A 7,828-nucleotide genomic window follows, 5' to 3' on the forward strand; every position below is an offset into this window, starting at 1 on the left:
AAACAATTGATAGAAGTGTAATACAACCATGATGCAAGAAACACAATCTATTTGTATAGAATGTTATCAAGCCATAAAAAAACTAGAAGTTTGGTAAACCAGTAAAAAAAATGGTGCACTTGTTAATTAATGTGACAAGAAAAATACAACATATGAATACTAAGCTGGAGAAATGGAGATTATTCACTTTTTGATTTGAGGGTTGGTTGCAAAAATAAACATATTTGGGGTTGGTTGTGTGGTTATTGTGTCGTACTAACACATTGTTCAAAATAAAGCCGGTCAGGCATAACGTGTGTCTAACTGACACATTGTTTAAAATGAAGCCTGTTTGTCACATTCTGTGCCGGATCAGCACATAGTTTAAAATGATGCCAGTTTGGGACATATATACCTAGAAAGTAGGGTCAAGGGTAGTATCTATAATATTCCGAAATTTTTATGGGAAGTGTTTATATAAGGCATGAACATTATATTGTTCCGACCAAGGTTTAAAAATTTGGTGATTCGAATCGGAATCAATAGATATGAATCACAATCGCTTGATTCAGATCGGAATCGTTCACACCAGTGTTTAAAAAAACGCCGAGTCGAACGCGGACTCGCCCTGTTCGACTCGGGAATCGCCATGGACGAATCGAATCGGTGAAAAAAATGGGAATCGTCCGGTTATAGAGAGAACCGGACGATTCTGCACAGTGACTCGCCGATTCACTGTACGGAATCGGCGAGTCTCGTACGGAAGAACATAATTTGTTTTTTCTTTTTTTTTTTTTTTTTTTTGTAATCCATGATAGATTTTTTTGTAATATTTGATCGATTTTTTTGTAATCCATGATCAAATTGTTTTTTTTTTTTTTTAATCCATGATCGATTTTTTTTTTTTTTTTTTTTTTGTAACCCATGATAGAATTTTTTGTAATCCATGATCGAATTTTTTGTAATCCATGATCGAAATGTTTGTTTTTTTTTCTTGTAATCCATGATCGAATTTTTTTTTTTTTTTGTAACCCATGATAGAATTTTTTGTAATCCATGATCGAATGTTTTGTAATCCATGATCGAAATGTTTGTTTTTTTTTGTAATCCATGATCGAAATGTTTTTTTTTTTTTTTTGTAATCCATGATCGAATTTTTTGTTTTTTGTTTTTTTTGTAACCCATGATAGAGTTTTTTGTAATCCATGATTGATTTTTTTGTAATCCATGATCGAATTGTTTTTTCTTTTTTTGTAATCCACGATCGAATTTTTTGTTTTTTTTTGTTTTTTTTTGTTTGTTTTTTTTTGTAATCCATGATCGATTTTTATGTAATCCATGATCGAAATTTATGTAATCCATGATCGAATTTTTTGTAATCCATGATAGAATTTTTTGTAATCCATGATCGAATTTTTTGTAATCCATGATCGAAATGTTTGTTTTTTTTTCTTGTAATCCATGATCGAATTTTTTGTTTTTTTTTTTTTGTTTGTAACCCATGATAGAATTTTTTGTAATCTATGATTGAATTTTTTGTAATCCATGATCGAATTGGTTTTTTCTTTTTTTGTAATCCACGATGGAATTTTTTGTTTTTTTATGTTTTTTTTTTTTTGTAATCCATGATCGAATTTTATGTAATCCATGATCGAATTTTTTGTAATCCATGATCGAATTTTTTGTAATCCATGATCGAATTTTTTGTAATCCATGATTGAATTTTTTGAAAATTTGTGATTTTTTTTTTTTAATCCATGATCGAATTTTTTTTTGTAATCCATGATAGAATTTTTGAAAATTTGTGATTTTTTTCTTTTAATCCATGATCGAATTTTTTTTTGTAATCCATGATAGAATTTTTTGAAAATTTGTGATTTTTTTTTTTAATCCATGATCGATTTTTTTGAAATTTTGTTAATTTTTTTTTTAATCCATATTATTCAAAGAGAAAATGAGAGAGATAATGATTCTGAGGCCACCCTATCCCAGCCATATTATTCACATATCGAGTACCAACAACAACAGTATAGGGATGAGCACGACAGTGCAGGTGAGCATGAAGGATGGACAAGCTTCGGGGATTTTGGATTGGGAACACAACAAAACACTAACACTCAGGGATTTGGGAATAGTCAGACGCCTGCTAATATCGATGATTCGTTTTTAGATCGAATCAATGAATTGTTAAACGAATTCAATCAATGGCACCAACGTGACCAAGAAGAAAAATAACGTCGTATATCATTTTATTTTTAGATCATATGTTACTAATTTTATGCTTTATTGTAGTCCATGTATGTTGATATACTTATTCCATGATAATTCTATGTTTATCCTTTTGTGTGATGTAAATTAAATGCTGAATGGCGGTTCATGCAAGGAAAGAACATATAAATATTCTCATATTCATTCAAAAACATGAAAATTCTTAATGGAGTACCCTCATTTCTTATTGAATTCCTAAAAAACAATATTTATAATGAATTTTAATAATTTTTTTCGATTTTTTTTAAGCTTTATTCTGACCTATTCACCCGATTCCCGATTCGGATCGCCGATTCGTCGATCCGGATCGGTTTGTTGGGTGCCCGATCATGGTCACCGATCCGTTTTTTAAACCATTGGTTCACACCATTCCCCATCCCTCAATAGTTCAGGTTCCGGACTACTCCCCACTTGAACTGGCCAACTCTCTAACATAATTTGGTGGTTATGTCATAACAAAAGTGGTTTAAATGGCCACCGTTTATTTTTTGAAGTTGCGTAATTTTAACTTTTTTTTGGAAGTCGTGCATACTAACATTAACCCACATGATTCTTACATTTTTTTTGGAAGTTGTGCACACTAACATCACGAAGTCGTGCACACTAACACACCATTCCTCATCCCTCAATAAATCGGGATCCAGACTACTCCCCACTTGAACTGGCCAGCTCTTTGACATAATTGAGCCGTTATGTCATAACAAAATTGGTTTAAATGGCCACCGTTTATTTTTGGAAGTTGCATAATTTTAACATAGTTTTGGAAATCGTGTACACTAACATTAACCCACATGATTCTCACACTTTATTTGGCAGTTGTGCACACTAATATCATGAAGTCGTGCACACTAACATCACGAAGTCGTGCACACTAACATCACCCTACGTGTACCTCCTAATAAGAGAGAAGAAAACTAAGCAACTTGCATACCATGTATATACCCAATTATTTGTCTAAAGCTTTTATAAAGCCTGGCTTAATGAAATCCTCAATATGGGGCTTTTATTTTTGCTTCCCACTTTATAAGCCTTGATATAAAACCACAAATCAACCATAGTGTCTCTCTATATTTATGACTCGCTTTCTCTCCCAACCTTGGCATCTCTCCCTCTCTCTCTCTACTACTGTATCTCTACCAATAACCTCTTTCTCTATATATATCTATCTCTAGAATGTATGTAAAATTATAATTTTCCATTAAAATTCTCACTCTCTCTACTAAGTAACACAAACAAACTTTATCTCTTTGCCTGGTCTAAACAATTTTATATATTTATTAAAATCCGAAAAATCTTTCTTGCTCTATAAAAAACCGTAATGGTCATTAAATGCCGGTCATTCATTTTCTCAAAAATGAAATTCCAATTCTACAACTAAATTATCTACAATACACACAAAAAAAAGTAGTCCAAGACAAATAACCTGGTTCAAGTATACTAATAATAATAAAAAAAATTAAAATTTAATTGGACCTTCCATGTCGCCATGACACCATTTTCCTTGTGTCGCTTCAGTATGTCAAATGTAACTTATACTTTCAAAACTCAAGTTCTTGGATGTGGTTTCATCATTTATAGTTAGTGACTGTGGTGCGCCATACTATATACATCTCTCAAGCTTGGATATTAGCATGAAGGAGAAAGCAACCAAAAAGACAAATAAAGGTGAAAGATTAGAGATTGTGCTCTCTATCATACCATACAAGGGAATTCACCCCCAAAAACTAGCCACAAGTCTCTAATAGAAAAAGTATTCTCTATATTCCTTATTTACAAATGTAATACTTATTTATAAGAAAACCATTAGTATAACTAGCTCCATAAGAAATCCCAATCACTATTTAATCATAATCCCATACTTTCCAAGATTAAAAACCCATTTATGCCCTTTAATTATCTACAATAACAAAAGTCATTAAAATTCATACAAAACTAAAAAAACCAAAATTCAATCTCTAGAAAAATTTTGAAACCAAATTAAAAATAAAAACTCTAACTGCATTAGTATCATTTTACTCATCAACTTTCTATTCTTACAGTTAGGGCGTGTTTGATAGTAAGAAGTTGCTTCTTGGAACTTCTGCATAACCAATTACATGGAACCTCTTCCTTGGAGAAATATATTATGGGTTTGCATGCTAGGGTCTTATTGGTTCCTGCTTCAATCATCTGATGTTGATAACAAATTGTTGGGGCCTGTTGTTCCTCAAAGTTTCTCAGTACTTTTGTAGAACTAGGGAATGAACAATACCACCCATTAGCCCTTTGTTGATATTTGACAAGAGGGAGAGTGCAAGAAAAATAACAATTGTTATAAACTCGAAACATAGCATCAAATATTATGGACTAAATAGTGCAGCTATATTCATGACATTTTTTATTTTATTTTTTTAATGAAAACAAAACTTTTTTTTATCAAAAGTTGTACAATGAGAAAGTTGTACCAAATGGAAAAACAACTCAGAAAATAAAGCACAGATATAGAAAAGTTGAAGCTACCAAATTTGCTCCATATTTGAAACTTAACTTCCATTTCTGACTTGCAATAGTAATGTATCTCTTACCTATGATAGCGTGAGATCGACCTCGTGCGGTTGCGGTTTGAAATATCTGATGAGCTTTTTGATAACTCTTGTCTGACGAAGGAATCTGCTGTTAGATTTCTTTCTCTGTATATATGAATAAACTGTGCTCCTCTTTACCTTTGAGCAGAACTCTGACTTCATTAACCACTAGATATAGATTCCATGAGGAGTAAAAACAACTAGGAATTGGGAAAATATCGACACCTCTGGAAAGGTTACAAATTACATTTGAGTGGGTACTTTCAAACTTCTATATCAAATATGCGTGTCCTAAAAAAAACAAAGTTTGAAAAGTTCCCTAATTGCCTCTATTCGATGTTGGGATGACCTAACAATTCGAAGTACTTTGGTGATTTTTCCCCCAAGAGGCTTTAACCAAATGATAATTGAGGGGGGAATTACCAAATTACCCCTAATTGTTTCAATTTCTTAGCATTCGAATCGGGGCAATTTGAGAAATTTTCATCATTTTTTTTAGAACGTACTTGAGGGATATAAAAATTTTAAAACATTATCTTAATAGTAATTTACAATCTTTTAGCCCCTTTAATGATATCGGGTTTTGAACCTTTTTTTGATATTCTCCCCCCAAATTACCCTCTATTAATATTCGCCGATAGTCAGGAAGAATGGAATGTAATCCACTCCTTATTTAAGAAGCATAAGTTCCAACTCTTTCACTATACATCTTCCGCAAGGACCCATGTAGGATAGTAAGGTGCAGCCATTGCTATACCTAGGGATCCCTCTAATCCCAACGATACCTAAGTTGCCAATAACACTAGCATAAAAAAAGGAACTTTATCCCAGTATGAAGGAGGCGGCAACCACAAGCTGGATTTTATAAATCTCTTAGTATTCAAATGTCTATTTGCTTAAAATTTATCATCAAATCTTCTTTGTAAGATTCATTTCTCGCTAGGGCTCACATGACAATGGTAGTTTTAATTTTGAACTTGTCTTTTAAGAGAGTCTCCAAAAGTTTCTTTGTTCCACTCTTTCCAAACTACATAAGGACCCTTGCGAGCACTATTCTCTAGAGACAAATTCCCACCTTATAAAACTCATTTATGAAATTGGGAGAGGTCCAGATGAATATAAAAGAGTTAAACAACTATATCCAAAGGGGGTAAAAAAAAGGGCAATGTAGAAATACATGAGTAATTGTTTCTTCATGGTTTTTTGCAAAGAAGACGTATGTTAGTGAGGAACATACCCCTTTTTTGCAGTGCATCAATCGTCAGATGTTATGGAAGGCAATTCAGGTAAATGTTGAGATCTATTGGGGACTGGTAAAAGCCAAGCTTTATGGGCAATCATTTTGAGGCAGATTGACTAGTCCACCGATATTAAATTGTAAAGGGACTTAACTAAATATAAATCTTCTTAATTCAATTCCCAAATATATTCATCCTCATTTATTGGGCAATAAAAGATAACACTCACCATTTTTATCAAAGTCATAAATCAGTTAGCAACTCTGTCACCCACTATCCTACCTTTCAGCTTAATCTCCCGAACAACTTGTATTTCAAATCCAACAATGAACCGCCATGACTCTGGCATTCGATTTTTTAACCTTTGTAAAGAGCTATGGGAAATGAACTTTAAGGGGGCATCACCACACTTATTTTTGAAAGAATAAAATCTCTGCATTTTACTGTAACGAGTGAAGAGGGGTTTTGTGCTGTCGATATATTTCCATGCATAGAATGCAAGCTTACCAAACCGATAATTTAGTGATAAAACATTTCTCTCACAATCATATTTGATTTGAGCTATTGGTCTCTATAAAGTAGACTCCTCAGGAAGTATTCACCATCACCATTTCGTCATCAGGGCATCATTCATGAGCTGAGCCTATGAATGCCCAAGCCACCAAGCTTCTCAGAAACACAAACAAAGTTCCAAGTAACCAGGTGAAACTTCTTCTTTTCTTGAGCACCATTCCAAAGAGAACTCCGCATCATACTTTCTAACATTTTTCATAATCGTATTTGGTGCTTTGAACATTAAATGTAATGGCAAGTTTGACATGGATGCTTTAACAAGGATAATTCGACCTCCAAGTGATAAATATATTAATTTCTACAAATTTAATTTTGTCTAAAACCTCTTGTTTCATATAACCCTTGAGGGCTGTCCATCCACAAGTAGCATCCCTAAGTATTTGGCTTAGATAAAATCAATATTATGGCTAAACCAATGAGCCAAGGCATAAATCTCATCTGAATTGCTACACACTTCCAGAAGCATTGTTTGTTATTTTCTTGTTAATTTTTTTGGCTGAATAGAACTTCATTATATTCAAGAAAGAGCCAATGATTTTTAATATGGGATATCGAAGCAAGATAGAAGATCAAAGTATTATTTTGTGGATTAAAGATGCGATATTACTGGCCCACCAATAGACGGCCAAAATCCTCTAAGCCTTTTTCTGTTTATTGCTAGTAATATCAGACTAAAAGATTCAGCAACTAATGTGAATAAAAATAGGGGTGAGTGTCATGTTGGTGTATGCCCTAGATACTTGAAAATATCCCACTAATTTCTTTTCTATTAACATAAAATATTATACATCAGATAGACAACCCCTCATCTACTTTCTCAAAATTTTCCAAACTTTCTCTATTACTAGATTATTTCTCGGTTTGTATGTGTCATGCTTGCACATCGGCCATGCCAATCTTCTATGTACCATTCAAAATTTATCTGATGTCTTCAAAGAGTCACTCTAAATATTTTTCAAATTCCAGCTTGCATACCGTTTCACCGTTGCCTTTCTATCTTTCTAAAGCGTCGATGATTTAGGCTTAAAAAAATGACATGACTTGATACAGAGGAAGGTACCTTGCCTTATAATACCATATGGTGGGTAGACCTTTCTTTTCATTTCGCTGACACATGTTGCTCTATCACTGTAAGGGATTTTGTCGTTTCCATACTCGACCTGATGTATCTACTTATAGTCTTTTTGCCCTTGCTTGATAGTTTCA

At 33.1% G+C, this 7,828-nt stretch overlaps 1 non-coding gene across 1 annotated transcript; it reads right to left on the reverse strand.

Annotated features, from left to right (window-relative positions):
* Positions 1-7,460: 7,460 nt before the first annotated feature.
* On the reverse strand, positions 7,461-7,563 carry LOC148782230 (U6 spliceosomal RNA). The gene has a single exon (XR_016055176.1). It is a non-coding gene; the product is annotated as a U6 spliceosomal RNA (small nuclear RNA).
* Positions 7,564-7,828: the final 265 nt, after the last annotated feature.

The sequence above is a fragment of the Amborella trichopoda genome, chromosome 4 (genome assembly GCF_054954075.1).
Source record: "Amborella trichopoda isolate Santa Cruz 75 chromosome 4, AtrichopodaSantaCruz75HAP2 v2.0, whole genome shotgun sequence".
Lineage (NCBI taxonomy): Eukaryota > Viridiplantae > Streptophyta > Magnoliopsida > Amborellales > Amborellaceae > Amborella > Amborella trichopoda.